Here is a 17,853-nt window from a genome sequence, read left to right on the forward strand (position 1 = left end):
GGAGGTACAACCCTGTATGGTAGAATTAGACTCTGAGGAAGAGCTAATGGAAGGCCAAGAACTCATTGGAGATCTGGATCCTGTTGACCATCCTGAGCTGCAGTCGTTACTGGCAGAAGGTGGACCCAGCAGGGCAGACTTCAGTAAGGGACAGAGAGAATGTCCAACTCTGGAAGGTCTTCGCCATCAGGCAGAAGCTCAGGCTGAAGGGCAAGAGCCTGGGAAACATAGGTTGCACTGGGAAGATGGCCTCTTCTATAGTGAACCGACCGAGTCTGCACCTGGAGACTACAAACGCCTTGTAGTACCCCAAGAGAATAGACCACAGTTCTTGCAGTTAGCCCACGAGATTCCTTTGGCTGGTCACTTGAGTTTCAAGAAGACTAAGGAAAGGCTCTCACTCTACTTCTATTGGCCAAAGATGGGGGCCGAAGTAGAAAAATACTGCAGAAGCTGCCATACCTGCCAGATCTCTGGTAAGGTTGGGTCCAAGAATGTGGCACCGTTAGTGCCTCTCCCCGTTGTGGGAGTCCCATTTGAGAGAGTAGGGATTGATATCGTTGGTCCCCTTGATCCTCCAACCTCCTCAGGCAACAGGTTTATACTTGTTGTAGTAGACCATGCTACTAGGTATCCTGAGGCAATTCCTATGAGGACTGTTACAGCTCCGGCTGTGGCTAAGGCCCTCCTTGGTATTTTTACTAGGGTCGGATTTCCTAAGGAAGTAATCTCTGACAGGGGGTCAAACTTTATGTCCCACAACATGAAAGCCATGTGGAAAACCTGCGGAGTAACTTACAAGTTCTCATCGGCTTACCACCCACAAACCAATGGGTTGGTAGAACGGTTCAACCGAACCATGAAGAGCATGATAGGTGCTCTAGAAGAACCCCTTAAGCGTAAGTGGGACCTTCTATTGCCATGCCTTCTTTTTGCTTATAGAGAAGTCCCTCAGGAGGGAGTAGGTTACTCTCCCTTCAAACTGCTCTATGGTCATCCCGTCAGAGGTCCATTGGCCCTGATTAAGGAGGGGTTGGAGAGTGCTCCTTCCCCCAAGCCAGTCAGAGTGACTGACTACGTGATAGGTCTCCGGAGGAGAATGTCGCACCTGATGACGGAAGCAAGCGATAACTTGAAAGCTGGACAAGCATTGGTCAAGCACTGGCACGATCAAAAAGCTAACATGGTTGAGTTCGCTCAAGACCAGCTCGTTCTCGTTATGATCCCCACAAGGCAGAGGGCCTTGCAAGATAAATGGATGGGACCCTACCGAGTAGTGGGTAAGCTCGGTGAGGTTAAGTATCTGGTGGACTTGGGCCACCCCAAGGAGGCTCCGACAGTCTTTCACACCAACCGACTTAAAGCGTATGTCTCACGACCTGATGTAGGAGCGTTGCTTCTAGCATCATCCGAGGAAGAAGAAGAGAGTGAAGCTCTTCCGGATCTCCTCCGAGGCTTACCTTTAGATGAAAAAATTGAAGGAGTAAATCTCTCCTCCAATCTGACACCCGAGCAACAAGAAGAGTGCAAGTCTATGTTGAATCAGTTTGCCTCTCTGTTCTCGCTCTCACCAGGCTTGACCCCTTGGGGCCAGCACGAAATACTCACTGGTGACTGTCTGCCTGTCAAAAGCAGAGGATACCGCATGTCAGAAAACGTAAGAACCCACATCAAAGGTGAGGTCAGCAAGATGCTTGATCTCGGGGTAATAGAGCCCTCTACTAGTCCATGGTCTAGCCCAGTTGTGTTAGTACCAAAGGCCGGATCTAAAGAACTTAGATTCTGCGTGGATTATAGAGCTCTTAACGCAGTCACCACGACTGATGCCCACCCTTTGCCAAGAACAGATGAGTTGGTGGATAAACTTGGCGCCGCCAAGTTCCTCAGCACATTTGACTTGACGTCAGGCTATTGGCAAATAGCCCTGACCAACCATGCCAAGGAGAAAACTGCATTTTCTACCCCCGTTGGTTTATACCAGTTTACGGTAATGCCTTTCGGACTAAAAAATGCACCTGCTACGTTTCAACGGATGGTAAACCAGGTTCTAACCGGGATGGAGGACTTCTGCATGGCATACTTGGATGACATCGCAGTGTTCAGCAATTCCTGGGAAGAACATGTAACCCACCTGAGAGATGTTTTGCAGGCTCTTGGACGAGCCAATCTGACCATAAAGGCGAGTAAATGCCAAATTGGACAGAGTAAGGTAGTCTACCTTGGGCATGAGGTAGGCGGTGGAGAAATAAGGCCTTTGCTCAGTAAAATCGAAGCTGTGCAAAATTGGACAACACCGACTACTCAGACTAAGGTGAGAGCCTTCCTAGGCCTCACCGGGTACTACAGGAATTTCATAGAGAACTATGGGACCATAGCTTCTCCACTGAATGTCATCTCCTCGCCCAAATTTCCTAAAAAGGTTAAATGGAACGAGGAGTGCAATCAGGCTTTTGAAAACCTGAAAAAGGCTCTTTGCCAAGCCCCAGTACTCAGAGCTCCTGATTACCGCCAACACTTCATTGTGCAGACAGACGCTTCCAATGTAGGGATAGGTGCCGTACTCAGTCAACTGGATGGGAAAGGTAGGGAGCACCCCGTTTGCTACATCAGCCGCAAGCTGAAGGATCCTGAAACAAGGTGGGCAACAATCGAAAGAGAGTGCTTTGCTATCGTGTGGGCTCTGAAGAAGTTTAGGCCGTACTTGTATGGTTCTACTTTTGTCATTCAGACTGACCACCAACCCTTGAGATGGTTAATGCAAATGAAAGGGGAAAACCCGAAACTACTGAGATGGTCGATCTGCCTGCAAGGGTTTGATTTCACCAATGAGCACAGGTCAGGGTGTCACCACCAAAATGCTGATGGTCTCTCTAGGATGTATGTCATCGACTAGAGGTATGAGATTCATCCAGGAGTGGATTAAATCCTCCTGTCCCTTAGTCTGGGGGGGGCGAGTGTTAGGGAGAATTCTCTGTTTAGGCTGAATTTCCTAACCTAGTGAGTCCCCCAGCAGCTTTGCTGGATTTCTGGAGTTTGTTTTTTCCATCCTGCCAAGAGTGTGACCCTTTTCTCTCACTCTTGGACATGTATGTGTGTAATTCCTTTGATATGTCAATGTGTTCGATGGGCTATGGGGTCTTTTACTCCATAGGGTCTCATATGTTTTTCTATGTGTGTCACACTGCACCCTACGTGTCGTGACACGGGGGCGCCCTAGCAGGTCCCCCCACCATAGACTCCATACCCGGGGACTGACTACTGTCTCCCCGGGCATGTAAAGTCACCATTGGCTTTACTAGACCTAAATTTGCTAACAGAACTAGTACCAACCATCTTATTGTGGACGTGCTAGTAGGGGTAATTCGATTACTCCTGGATCTGTTACTCGAGGGGGCACTGTCCCGTCCCCCCTCGTCGAGTTTTGGCTGGTGGCAGTGGAAACTACTTGTTATGTTCGACCCCGAGCATAACCCTATGGGATTCGTCCCATTGTTGGAGATTGATACTTTTTCTCGTTAATCTCCAACGTACCACCGATCTACTTATCTTAAATAGGTTTATCGAGTGGTATTTTCTGCCAGAACTCGGTTTGTAAAATGGCGTCTGTGTTCGTCTCTGTGACTCCTAAACCAAAGGTTGAGCCCTTTGTTCCACTTTTGGCGGGCCTCTGGACAGAGACCCTCCAAAGTGGTGCCATTCTGTCTGGGTTACCTCAGGTGTGTGGGAGGGGTTTTAGACACCCTGGACCGAGTTGCCTTGCCAACTCAGGTCACACTCTGGAGTGATTGGCCCAGGTGGTGAGCCTTCCCGCTCACCACTTAGCATGTGTTGATTGACAGCTAGGCTGAATGAATGGGGGGCGTCTGCATAAAAGCAGGGCTTTTGGGACTGGATCTTCAGAAGTCGCCACAGGACCTAAAGAATCCGACGAGGGTAACGCTGAGCCGACCTGCACGACGACACCTCCGGTGGAGCCCTGCGGAATCGTCTCACAATCTCCCGACGACAGAGGAGATCTCCCTTCCGGAGAGTCTCTTCCCCTAGCTCGTGGGAACAACCAGTCTTCTTCTTTGTGCTTTTTATTCGCCCAGGACGCAGTGGTCGAATTGCCCGTGCAGAGCACCCGGCAATCGGATAGCCACTACTCCTGTACCGCGACCGAAAGGTGGTGCCTTGTGACGGAGCACTCCGCGGCTGGTTTCTTCCCTGGTGGTGCACCGGACTATCTTCTCTTCGACGACGAGAGCATCTCTTCTCTTAGCCAAGACCCATCGTGCATCCACCACCAGGAACAACTGCCCCCGCCGGAGCTGCCCTCCACAACAAGGTACCGTAACCGCCTGGCTTCCCTTTTCGATCGGTTCAAGTGAGGTATCTGATTCCTCTCCGTTCCGTTGGGTTGCCTCCAAGCTTTATTCACTCTTTGTTCTGAACTGGTTCAACCTGTCGCTAAACAATTTGCTAACAAAGACTTGAGTGCATCATCAGTAGAGACTTTCTGGGACATCGTGCCTTGCCTCTCACCGAGTGGGCCTGGCCACTGAACTTTATGACCTATTGTGATTATTGCCTTCCTGCCTTGCATTTTACCCGCTTCAGTGCGAACCGTGTTGACTTCATTACCTGCCTATCTCTTCTCTCCCTTCCTCACTAAATATTCGAGTGTCATCTAGGTTGAGGTATACACCTCTGTCTGAAAATAAGTGGTGCCGTTAGAACCTAGAGTTGTCGATATTGTGTTCCGGGGGATTGAGCTTTTATTCCATTCCGCAGAGTAATTGTGTTTTGATTTGTTTGCCGTGATTTGCTTTAGTATTTTTCATAGACGTTCTGTTATAAATAAATAACTTACTATCTTTATACTAAGCCTTGTTGCGTGCTTACTTGTTTTGCTGCGAAGAATTGCCCTATCTTGTATACTCCCTATACTGACCAACTTTTCTTGAGAGAAGTCTGACTGCTCAGCCACAGCTACCAATTGAATCTGTGTGGTACAGACTGCTACCAAGTGGGTTCATCGCAACACCTGTAGTCCTAAATCTTTTGCAGTGGTCCCAGAGGGAACTGCACAGGTTTCCGCCTAACACTGACCCATGCAATGCACCATCTAATAGCGAGGAAAAATACAAGTCCCTATACAAGAAAGGGTAGAGCGGTTGAACCATGCAATGTACCATCAGATAGCAAGTGAGAATACAAGCCCCTATACATGAAAAGGGAGAGCGGCTGAACCCTGCAATGTACCATCAGATAGCAAGAGAGCATACAAGCTCCTATACAAGAAAAGGGAGAGAGGCTGAACCATGCAAACTACCCTCTAATAGCGAGAGAGAGTACAAGTCCCTATTTATTTATTTATTACATTTGTTTTACGCCCAGACAAAACAGTGGTATAAGTAATCGCAGAGTGTACACAGGTGGATTCCATGTCTTATGTTGGTCTAGTCGATGCAGGTGGGGGTCTAGGATGGCCTAATATTGGTTGAATAAACAAGTTTTCATTGATTTTTTGAATTGTGGAAAGGAGGATTCAGTCATTACGAGGTTGGAGGTAGCCACCTCCATGACGCTATTAGCGCCATGGCTACCCCATTACCGCTTACAGAGTCCGGGTTCCCTGAATGGGGAATTACCAGGCCATTCCAACCTTGGAGGACCTGTTATTTCCCCATTCAGGGAACTCATCCCGATTCCCATTCGAGCCCCCATAGGGCTCAATGGGAATGGGGACCATGCTAACAATGGGCCCGTTGTTAGCATGTTGGTCCTTTAGCGGCTCCCACTCAGGGTGCCTGGTAAAACCAGCCACCCTTAGCGGGACCCGCTAAAGGACCTCGTAATGCGGCGGTAAGGGGTTAACGGCACTGGCACCTTTACCGGCACCATTAACCCCTTACCTCCAACCTCATAATGACCTCCTTGATGTTGGTGGGTAGTGAGTTCCAGTGTCTAGGCACAAGGATTTTGAAGCTGCTGCCTCCCGCTTTCTCTCTTTTGTACTGTGGGCTATCGAGGTAAGTGTTATTTTTGGATCTGAGGAGTATGGTTTGGGCTTTCTTGTTGACAGTGTTAATGAGGCATTTATGCGTAATGCTTAAGGTTTTGAATAGTATCCTAGCTTGTATTGGGAGCCAGTGATTATCTCTCCTGATATATGAAATGTGTTCGGATTTTTTTATGCCTAGGGCAGCTCGGAGGGTTTTGTTCTGCAATAGCTGAAGTTTGGCTATGTTAGTTTTGGAAGTGCCAAGGAAGAGGATGTTACAGTAGTCGAGCTTAGATAGTATAAGTGCTCTGCCTAATGTAACACATTTGTTAGGTGAGAGAAATGTGTGGCTTAGGGAGATGAGTTTGGATGTATAGGCGGTGGAGGAAGATTGGGGGGGGTCATTCCGAGTTGGGCGGTAAGGGTTTACCGGCACCGTAAAGGATGGCGGTGCCGGTAAACCCTTACCGCCCTATTCCGAGGTTCCCTAGCGGGACCCACTGAAAACGTCTGGTCAGACCAGACGTCCTTAGCAGGTCCCGTTAGGGGACCTGGGCGCAAATAACAGGGCCGCTATTTGCGGGCCCGTTATTAGCGCCTTCCCCATTCCCATTGAGCCCTATGGGGGCTCAAATGGGAATGGTATTCGGAATGGGGACTTACTGGGTCCTCCAAAGTCGGAATGACCAGGTAAGTCCCCATTCCGCCTACCCGGACCCGGGTTTGGAGGCAGCCATGGTGCTAATTGCACCATGGCTACCTCCAAACTCGGAATGCCCCCCAGTGTGTTTTTTCTTGATTTGACATAGAGCCTCATTCTGAGTCGGGCGGTAGGGGATACCAGGCACCGGTAAGGAGACCAGTGCCGGTAATCCCCTACTGCCCGATTCCGAGGTCCCCTAACAGGACCCGTAAGGTACGTTTGGTCGACCAAACGTCCCTTACGGGTTCTGTTAGGGGACTAGGGCGCAAATAACGGGCTTGCCATTCGCAAGCCCGTTATTTGCACCCTTCCCATTTAGCCCTATGGGGGCTCAAATGGGAATGGGGAATAGTTTGGTCAATGGGGACTTACCGGTCCCTCCAAGGTCGGAATGGACAGGTAAATCCCCACTTAACCAAACCGGAGTCGGTACCGGTATGGGAGGCAGCCATGGAGCTAATTGCTCCATGGCTACCACCATACTCGGAATGAGGGCCATAGTTAAGGAGGTGTCTAGATAGACACCCAGGGCCTCATTACACGGACGGCGGTAAGGGTTAACGGTCACCGTTAATGGTACCGGTGACCGTTAACCCTTACCGCCTTACTACAAGGTCCCTTTGCGGGTTGTAGACTTTAACGCCTGCTTTTTGCAAAGTCTACCGCAAAGGCACCAGGGAGCTAATTACGGTACCGCAATTTGCGGTGCCGTAATTAGCACCTTCCCCATTCCCATCATGCCCCATGGGGCAAAAATGGGAATGGGGAAGGGCAATGGGGGAATTACCGCCCCACCAACCTTGGAATAGGGCGGTAATTCCCCTTTCCTCCAAGGCGGTGCCGGTATTTTACCGGCATGGACCAAGGTGCTAATAGCACCTTGGTCCACCGCCGTCCGTGTAATGAGGCCACCATTGTCTTAACTTGTTTGAGAACTGGGATTGGGGTGCCATCGATGCTGAATGATTTGTAGCTATGTTGTAGTGAGTCAATTCTAGAGGGTGAGCCTAATATGAGTAGCTCTGTTTTGTCATCATCGAGGCAAAGGTTATTATTCGCCATCCAGATTTGTATGAGTGAATAGATTTGATTGATGAGAAGAGAATCTTGCTTGTGATTGCCTGTTAGTGGAATAAGGATCTGGGTGTCATCTGCGAAGTTGGTGTAGATGACACCCATGGAGTCCAGAGCCGCAAAAAGAATACAAGAAAGGGTAGAGCGGTGGAACAATGCAAACTACTATCTGATAGCGAGAGAGTATACAAGTCCCTATACAAGAAAAGGGAGAGCGGCTCAACCCTGCAATCTACCATCTGATAGCGAGAGAGTATACAAGCCCCTACACAAGAAAGGGGAGAGTGGCTCAACCCTGCAAACTACCACCTGATAGCTAGAGAGTATACAAGCCCTTACACAAGAAAGGGGAGAGCGGCTCAACCCTGAAAACTACCACCTGATAGCGAGAGAGTATACAAGTCCCTATACAAGAAAAGGGAGAGCGGCTCAACCCTGCAAACTACCATCTGATAGCGAGAGAGTATACAAGTCCCTATACAAGAAAAGGGAGAGCGGCTCAACCCTGCAAACTACCATTTGATAGCAAGAGAGCATACAAGTCCCTATACAAGAAAAGGGGGAGTGGCTGACCCATGAAATGTAACATCCGATAGCGAGATAGTATACAAGCCCCTACACAAGAAAGGGGAGAGTGGCTCAACCCTGCAAACTACCACCTGATAGCTAGAGAGTATACAAGCCCTTACACAAGAAAGGGGAGAGCGGCTCAACCCTGAAAACTACCACCTGATAGCGAGAGAGTATACAAGTCCCTATACAAGAAAAGGGAGAGCGGCTCAACCCTGCAAACTACCATCTGATAGCGAGAGAGTATACAAGTCCCTATACAAGAAAAGGGAGAGCGGCTCAACCCTGCAAACTACCATTTGATAGCAAGAGAGCATACAAGTCCCTATACAAGAAAAGGGGGAGTGGCTGACCCATGAAATGTAACATCCGATAGCGAGATAGTATACAAGCCCCTACACAAGAAAGGGGAGAGTGGCTCAACCCTGCAAACTACCACCTGATAGCTAGAGAGTATACAAGCCCTTACACAAGAAAGGGGAGAGCGGCTCAACCCTGAAAACTACCACCTGATAGCGAGAGAGTATACAAGTCCCTATACAAGAAAAGGGAGAGCGGCTCAACCCTGCAAACTACCATCTGATAGCGAGAGAGTATACAAGTCCCTATACAAGAAAAGGGAGAGCGGCTCAACCCTGCAAACTACCATTTGTTAGCAAGAGAGCATACAAGTCCCTATACAAGAAAAGGGAGAGTGGCTGACCCATGCATTCCACCATCTGATAGCGAGAGAGTATACAAGTCCCTATACAAGAAAAGGGAGAGCAGCTGAACCATGCATTGTACCATCTGATAGCGAGAGAATATACAAGACCCTATACAAGAAAAGGGAGAGCGGCTGAACCCTGCAAACTACCATCTCATAGCGAGAGAGCATAAAAGTCCCTATACAAGAAAAGGCAGAGCAGCTCAACCCTGCAAACTACCATCTGATAGTGAGAGAGTATGCAAGTCCCTATACAAGAAAAGGGACAGCGGCTCAACCCTGTAAACTACCATTTCATAGCGAGAGAGTATACAGGTCCCTATACAAGAAAAGGGCGAGCAGCTCAACCCTGCAAACTACCATCTGACAGCGAGAGAGTATACAAGTCCCTATACAAGAAAAGGGCGAGCAGCTCAACCCTGCGTACTACCATCTGATAGCGAGAGAGTATACATGTCCCTATACAAGAAAACGGGGAGTGGCTCAACCCTGCAAACTACCATCTGATAGCGAGAGAGTATACAAGTCCCTATACAAGAAAAGGGAGAGTGGCTCAACCCTGTATACTACCATCTGATAGTGAGAGAGTATACAAGCCCCTATACAAGAAAAGGGAGAGTGGCTCAACCCTGCAAACTTCCATCTGATAGCGAGAGAGTATACAAGTCCCCATACAAGAAAAGTGGGAGTGGCTGACCCATGAAATGTAACGTCCGATAGCGAGAGAGTATACAAGTCCCTATACAAGAAAAAGGAGAGTGGCTGACCCATGCAATGTATCATCTGATAGCGAGAGAGTATACAAGTCCCTATACAAGAAAAGGGAGAGTGGCTGAACCATGCAATGGAACATCTGATAGCGAGAGAGTATACAAGCCCCTATACAAGGAAAGGGAGAGTGGCTGACCCGGGCAATATACCACCTGGAAGCACTTTTTGACATTACCAGCAAGATTATTGCATATATTTTAATTACTAAATTAAATCAGGAGGAAAGAGAATAAGTATTGCTCCAGTGTCAGATTGGAGTAAAAAAAAAAAAAGAAAAAAAATCAGTGGGGCGACCATCAATGGGCCTATTGACAGCCTTAAAAATAGACTCTCCCGGTAAGCTATCGACATGGAACTCTTCCTGTGCTGGATTACAGTTGCTAAAATATGGCTGGACACAATGTTTAAATTCGATGGCTATCATCAATGTCTATTGGAATTCAAAAGACATAATAGACAGATTTTATGACTAAAATTGGGGATATTTTTGAAGAAATAGAATTACCCAAATATTGCTCGTTGTGGATCTTAATATACAGTGCATAGAGGTGGGCTAAAAAAGAAATCTATCTCCTTGAGCGAGGGGCATGGATAAAATACATGAAACACTGTAACATGACGACGTTAAATGGTTGCATCAAAGGTGATGTCCCACCTCATTACACCTGGAAGAGAGAATCAATGCAAAGCATTATTGATTACGCCTTCATATCTAGCAAATCTCTTGACATAACAAATGTTACGGTTGTCCCTACTAACCTAAGTGACCATAACATATTAGTTATAACAGTAAAAATATCTAAGCAACCTTCTAGTACTTACAATACATACGCTACAGACAGTAGTCCAGGTCTAAATCGCATTAAATGGAAGGAGAATAAACGTAATAAGTAGTTAACTGAGTTGCAACATAACCCTAATAAACATTACGTTGACGTATTGCACTGTTTTAAATCAACAAACAAAAATAATGGACGATTAAGAGATAAAATGACTTATAGCTATGATAAAATTATCATAGATGAAAAAAGGAAAATGCCTAAAGCCACAAATAATATTCAAGTTTGCCAAACCTGTTGATTATACAGCTGCTGTACGATGGATAAAAAACAAATACACACATTTTGTTACACAACATATACGGCACAAAAACAAGAACAAAATGAAAATATGATACGAGCCTTAGCGACCAAATCCAGTGCTCGTATTTGGGATTTGTTGCACGAATGTGAAGGGATGACGACATTGTCTCATTCGATTAACCCTATTGACGAGCAGACATGGACAAAATACTTTTCTGATTTGCTCTATAATAAGCTGGAATCATATGACCAATCAATTGTGCCTATAAAAGATCAATCTTATTTTGTAATAGATAAAGATGAATTCAAAGACATCATTTAAAAATGTAGCAATTCCAGAGCCTTGGGCTCTGATGGCATTGCTAATGCCACCATCCAAAGGAATTTGGGCAAGTGGTCTGGAATACTACAACAGATATACTACAGAATAGGGAAGACTGGCATGATACCCGACTCTTGGAAAGAGTCAATTATTCTGCCAGTTTTCAAAAAAGATGATCGTCTCAATCCTCAAAACTATCGTCCACTGACCTTGATGGACTCAGCGGCGAAGATCTATGCTAGAATATTACTATCAAAATGTAATAAATGGCACAGAATGAACAAGGTATTAGATACTAAACAAGCAGGTTTTACAGCAGGTATAGGCACCCTACTTAACCTTCACATCCTACAAGACTTAAAGCATCAAGCGCGAGCTCATAAAAAAACCCTTATATATGCTATTTGTGGACTATAAGCAAGCATTTGATTCAGTTGATAAGCTAGCCTTGTGGGATAAGTTAACAGCGATGTCCAGCTTTATTACTAAACAGAATTCTACAGTTTTATACAGGTACATCTTTAAGAGTCAAATTGAACAGGGAGGGCCTGCTAACAGCTCCAATAAAAACGAATGTAGGCCTTAGACAGGGATGTTTGCTGGCTTCAACACTTTTTAATTTTTATATTCATGACATACCAGACTATTTTGAAAAGGTCAGGGCTTTCCCACCGCGATTAAATCAAATAGTGGTTCAATATTTACTCTATGCTAATGACTTACTAATAATAGACCAGACGCCAATAGGTCTGGCGAGATTATTAGATGGTCTAAAATGTCATGCTAAGTATAACAACATGGGGGGAAGAAGATCAGGTGCGGCCAGAGGGCAGGGACAGCAGGAGCAGCCAGGGGGGGGGGGGAGAGAGCAGGAGCGGTCAGAGGGGGGGAGAGAGCAGGAGTAGCCAGAGGGCAGGGGAAAGAAGAGCAGGTGCGGCCAGAGGGCGGGCGAAAAGCAGGAGCAGCCAGAGGGCAGACGGGCAGGGGGGGGATAGAAAGAGCAGGTGTCCGGCCAGAGGGCGGGCGGGCAGGGGGTGAGAGAAAGAGCTGGTGTCCGGCCAGATGGCAGGCGGGCAGGGGGGGGAGAAGAGCAGGAGTGGCCAGATGGCGGGGGGAGAGCAGGAGCGGTCTGCAGGAGGGGGGAGCAGCCAAAGGGGGGGGGAGAGCAGGAATAGCCAGAGTGCGGGGGAAAGAAGAGCAGGTGCGGCCAGAGGGCGGGCGAAAAGCAAGTGCGGCCAGAGGGAGTGGGGTGGGGGGAGAAGAGCAGATGCAGCCAGAGGACGGGAGTGCAGGGTGGGGGAGAGCAGGAGCAGCCAGGGGGGGGGAGAAAGCAGGAGCGGCCAGGGTGGGGGGGGAGAAAGCAGACACGGTCTGCAGGAGGGGGGAGCAGGAGCAGCCAAAGGGGGGGGGAGAGAGCAGGAGTAGCCAGAGAGCGGGGGAAATAAGAGCAGGTGCGGCCAGAGGGTGGGCAAAACGGAGGAGCGGCCAGAGTGTGGGCGGGCAGAGGGCGGGCGAAAAGGAGGAGTGGCCAGATGTTGTGGGGAGGGGGGAGAAGAGCAGGTGTGTCCAGGTGGTAGGCGGGCTGGGTGGGAGAGCAGGAGCGGTCTGCAAGAGGGGGGGCAGGAGCAGCCAGATGGGGGGAAGAGAGCAGGAGTAGCCAGATGTTGTGGGGAGGGGGGAGAAGAGCAGGTGTGGCCAGGTGGTAGGCGGGCGGGGGGAGAGCAGGAGGGGGGTAGAGAGCAGGAGCGGTCTGCAAGAGGGGGGGCAGGAGTAGCCAGAGGAAAGAAGAGCAGGTCCGGCCAGAGGGCGTTTGGGCAGGGGGGGGAGAGAAAGAGCAGGTGTCCGGCCAGAGGGTGGGCGGGCGGGGGGTAGAGAAAGAGCAGGTGTCCTGCCAGGGGGCGGGCGGGCAGATGGGGGGAGAGAAAGAGCAGGTCCGGCCAGAGGGTGGGCGGGCAGATGGGAGGGGAGAGAAAGAGCAGGTGTCCGGCCAGAGGGTGGGCGGGCGGGGGGGAGACAAAGAGCAGGTGACTGGCCAGAGGGCGGAGGGCAGAGGGGGGAGACAAAGAGCAGGTGTCCAGCCAGAGGGCGGGCGGGCAGGGGGGGGGAGAGAAAGAGCAGGTGTCTGGCCAGAGGGCGGGCGGGTGGGGGGGGGATAGAGAAAGAGCAGGTGTCCAGCCAGAGGGTGGGCGGGCAGATGGGGGGAAGAGAAAGAGCAGGTCTCCGGCCAGAGGGTGGGCGGACAGGGGGGGATAGAAAGAGCAGGTGTCCGGCCAGAGGGCATGGACGGGCGGACAGGGGGGGAGAGAAAAAGCAGGTGTCCGGCCAGAGGGCGCCGACGGGCCGGCGAGAGAAAGAGCAGGTGTCCGGCCAGAGGGCGCAGACAGGCGGGCGGGGGGAGAGAAAAAGCTGGTGTCCGGCCAGAGGGCGCGGACAGGCGGGCAGGGGGGGGGGAGAAAAAGCTGGTGTCCGGCCAGAGGGTGGGCGGGCAGATGGGGGGGAAGAGAAAGAGCAGGTGTCCAGCCAGAGGATGGGCGGGCAGGGGGAGGAGAGAAAGAGCAGGTGTCCGGCCAGAGGGTGGGTGGGTAAGGGGGGCGAGAAAGAACAGGTGTCCGACCAGAGGGCGCGGACGGGCAGGCGGGGGGGCAAGAAAAAGCTGGTGTCTGGCCAGAGGGCGCGGACGGGCGGGCAGCGGGGGAGAGAAAGAGCAGGTGTCCGGCCAGATGGGGAGAGAAAGAGCAGGTGGCCGGCCACAGGGCGGGCGGGCAGAGGGGGAGAGAAAGAGCAGGTGTCTGGCCAGAGGGCGGGCAGGCAGGGGGGGAGAGAAAGAGCAGGTGTCTGGCCAGAGGGCGGGCAGGCAGGGGGGGAGTGAAAGAGCAGGAGCAGTAAGAGGGTGGGGGGGGAGAGAGCAGGAGCGGCCTGCAATGGTGGGGGAGAGAATAGGAGCAACCTGCAAGTGGGGGTGGGGCAAGAGAGCATGAGCGGCCAGAGGGGGGAAAGAGAGCAGGAGCGGTCAGGGGATGGGGAGAGACCAGGAGCAGCCAGAGGGCGGGGGTAGAAGAGCAGGAGTAGACAGACGGTGAGGGGGGGGAAGAGAGCAGGAGCGGTCAGAGTGGGAGAGCAGGAGTGGTTAGAGGGGTGAGCATGAGCAACCAGAGGAAAGGGGGAGCGGTCAGGGGAAGCTGGAGCGGCCAGTGGGGGGACAGGAGTGGGTGGGGAAGGGTCAGGAGTGGCCAGGGAGAGCAGGAGTGGCCGGGGGAGAGCAGGAGTGGCTGGGGGGGTCAGGAGTGGCTTGGGGGGGCAGGAGTGGCTAGGGGGGGCAGGAGTGGCTAGGGGGGGCAGGAGTGGCTAGGGGGGACAGGAGTGGCTAGGGGGGACAGGAGTGGCTAGGGGGGACAGGAGTGGCTAGGGGGGACAGGAGTGGCTAGGGGGGACAGGAGTGGCTAGGGCAGAGCAGGAGTGGCTGGGGGTCAGGAGCGGCTAGGGAAGGTCAGGAGTGGCCAGGGGGCAGGAGTGGTTGGGGGGGCTGGAGTGGCTAGGGGGTGCAGTAGTGGTGGGGGGGGAGCAGGAGTGTGAACATATGTGGAAGAGGATTGCGGGGCAGACACCCTCTGTCCTAAACGTGGGGGACCGGGAAGGGGATATATTAGCCCAGAACTCAGAATAAACGCTAGAATGGTGGGGGGGGGAATAATAAAAATCTCACCTCCCACTTCCGGAGAAGGTGACCACGGGCCTCTGACCCACCCGCAGTTCATGGACGGTGTCTCTACAATGCGCATGCTCAGAAGGTGCAAACATGTTCCTGCGCATGCTCTCAGACTATGAAATGCCGCGGCTCCACCCTGCGCATGCTCTTATCCTATCATAGGGCCGACTCAACTTAACGCATGCTCCTAGCCTATCAGAAATCTATCTCTACTCTGCGCATTCTCCTAGTTTATCAGGAACCTTATCTCTACTCTGCGCATGCTCCTAGTATAACAGGGACCATCTCTACTTTGCGCATGCTCCTAGTTTAACAGAAAGGTATCTCTACTCTGCGCATGCTCCTAGCCTATCAGGAAACCTATCTCTACTCTGCGCATTCTCCTAGCCTAATAGTTAAACCTATCTCTATTCTGCGCATGCTCCTAGCCTATCACTGTCGCGTGATTCATTCTGCGCATGCTCTTCCCCGTGAGCTGAGTCTATCCACTCTGCGCATGCGTCTGCTTTCTTGCGCGAGCCCGTCCCTCAGTAATGACCAATCAGGACGTGTCATACACCGGGGTTCACCTAATCGCACATTCAATGACGTCACGTTTATTAACATTTTACTCCTCTCCCCCCCCCGCCCCCCGCATTTCAGGTGGTGGGAGCGCATGGTGCGAGGTTCCCTGCAATCAATAAAGCAATGGATGATTTATGGGGGGGCAACAACACACATTAGTTTACAGGAAGTGGATCCCGAGCATTTAGCACTTTGCCTGGTTCCACGCAGCGTACTTTGCGCACGTGGGTTCCCCCCCATTTCCACCTTTATGATAACATTAGTGCTGAAGGCATTGTGGACACACACACGTGCATGCTTGCCACACGTAACTAAACTCCCCAGCCTGCAGGACTGTTCTGCACGCACACACACGTGCATGCGTGCCACACATAACTAAACTTCCCAGCCTGCTCTGCATACATGCCAACATTCTGTGACCAAAAATCTGTAGGAATCTTAAAGTTTCAAAAATAGTCAGGCGAGGAGGTAATGATAGGAATAGGGCGCGTCAGCAGCCCATTGTCATTGAATGAGCCCGCCGCCACGGTGCATTCAATGACAATGAGGCACCTGCCACGCCTTCTGCCACCACGCCAGCTCGGGGGAGCCCTTGAAAGACTCCCCCAAGCTAGCGTGGTGGGGGGCTAATGGCGTCTTTTGTCAAAGGCACCCGCGGCGGAGGGGCGCCCTTAGCCCACCGCCGTGGGCGCCTTTTACATCAAAAGCCTGCATGCCGTGCCTTCTCCCACTACGCCAGCTCGGGGGAGCCCTTGAAAGACTCCCCCGAGCTGGCGTGGACAAAAAAAAATATTTTAAAAAAAAGATCAATTTTTTTTTTTTAACTAAAAAAATCGGTAGGTGGTAGGGCTGCTTAAAAAGCGGTATCCTACTGCCTAAATCGGTAGGGTTGGCAAGTATGCTGCAGGACTGTTCTGCACATGCACGCTCACACACGTGCATGCTTGCCACACGTAACTAAACTTCCCAGCCTGCAGGACTGTTCTGCACACAGGGAACTGAAGTGTTAGATTAGAATCATCAAGGCTCTGTGCACAGCAAGAGCCCTGCACCCCCATATTCTGCATCTGTATTTACATCATCACATGACTTAAGAGGCAAACCATAGGTTGTCATAAAAACATGCGAGAGCAAAAGAGTGTGATTATAGCTGTGATTGTCTTCCTGCTAAATGGCAAATTCCAGTAGCAGCCTGGACACAAACGTGAATCTAAACAACCTCATTGGGATTTTAAACCTGTATCCAGAGTGAAATAAAAGGCACTGCAGTGTGAGGGCGTCATTGGCAGGGGGCATTATTCCACGCAGCGTGCAGTCTTATGTGGCCCTCCTATCATCAGCCAGCATTTGCACATCCTAGGGGACAACAGTCCTTCCCCAGGCACAGGGTGCCTGGACCAGCAACCTTTACTAGCTCTTTCTGTCATGCTTTGATAACACAAAGCAAACCTCAGGGGGAGCGGCTGTGCTTCCCACAGGGGTGAACTATCACAAGAAACAGTGTGAAGTTCAGCTGGGAAGGATTAAGAGAACGCATCCTTCTGCAGAGGAGGTAAGTGGGGACCTTTAACAGCCCCGGGCAGGCTCTGTGCGAAACGCAGGACCCATCTCACTAAATTGTCACAGTCCCGCAAAATACGGGATGGTTGGCCACCCTAAATGAAAATCGCTGAAAACAGACCCTTTATCTGCAATGTCATGTAATACTTGTATTTATCCATCGTAAACTTAACGAAATATCACCATTGGAAAGAATTCCCCCTTTATCCAGTGTGGATAACAGTGCAGAATGAGACAGCTCTGGTGTGACCATCTCTTGTGCGCCCTCTCCTAAAAAAGTAATCTGCTGACGCTTCTTGCCCGGCTAACTATCGCCCTATCGCACCCCTTTTTTGGGCAAACTCATGGAGAATCTGGTTATCCCCCAACAAACCCTCCACACAAAAAGGGCTGACTGCCTCCGTGACCGCAAATCCAGTTTCAGGTCATCCAGAGGTACGGAAACTGCTCTCCTGAACACCTTTGACGACCTACTTTCTAACTTGGACTCCAGCACTCCCTCTGTTCTTATCCTGCTCGATCTTTCTTCTGCCTTTGACACAGTCAACAACTACATCCTCATAAATCATCTCCCTGATACCTTAGGCATCACGGACAGGACACTGGCGTGGCTGACCTCCTTCCTTTCAGACAGACCATCCCAAGTGCCAATGGCTCTTTTTCTCTGTTCCACCTCACTCTCTACCTGTTGCGTCCCTCAGGGCTCTCTACTATTGCCATGGGTCTTCAACCTCTACCTAGCCTACACTTGATCCCGACCTTCTCCCCTCATTTCCAGTGTTATGTGTTATGTAGACGGCACATAGCTC

The 17,853-nt window shown here is 50.6% G+C and overlaps 1 protein-coding gene across 1 annotated transcript in view; it reads right to left on the bottom strand.

The window, feature by feature from the left end:
- Positions 1-15,017, bottom strand: part of LOC138511105 (zinc finger protein 84-like) — a 36,083-nt gene extending 21,066 nt beyond the window's left edge. The window contains exon 1 of the mRNA XM_069626589.1: positions 14,918-15,017. The gene's annotated coding sequence lies outside the window, so the exon portion shown is untranslated. The remainder of the gene's footprint in view (positions 1-14,917) is intronic.
- Between the last annotated feature and the right edge of the window lie 2,836 nt (positions 15,018-17,853).

Source organism: Ambystoma mexicanum, chromosome 6p (assembly GCF_040938575.1).
Source record: "Ambystoma mexicanum isolate Mex_15411 chromosome 6p, UKY_AmexF1_1, whole genome shotgun sequence".
NCBI classification, from domain to species: domain Eukaryota; kingdom Metazoa; phylum Chordata; class Amphibia; order Caudata; family Ambystomatidae; genus Ambystoma; species Ambystoma mexicanum.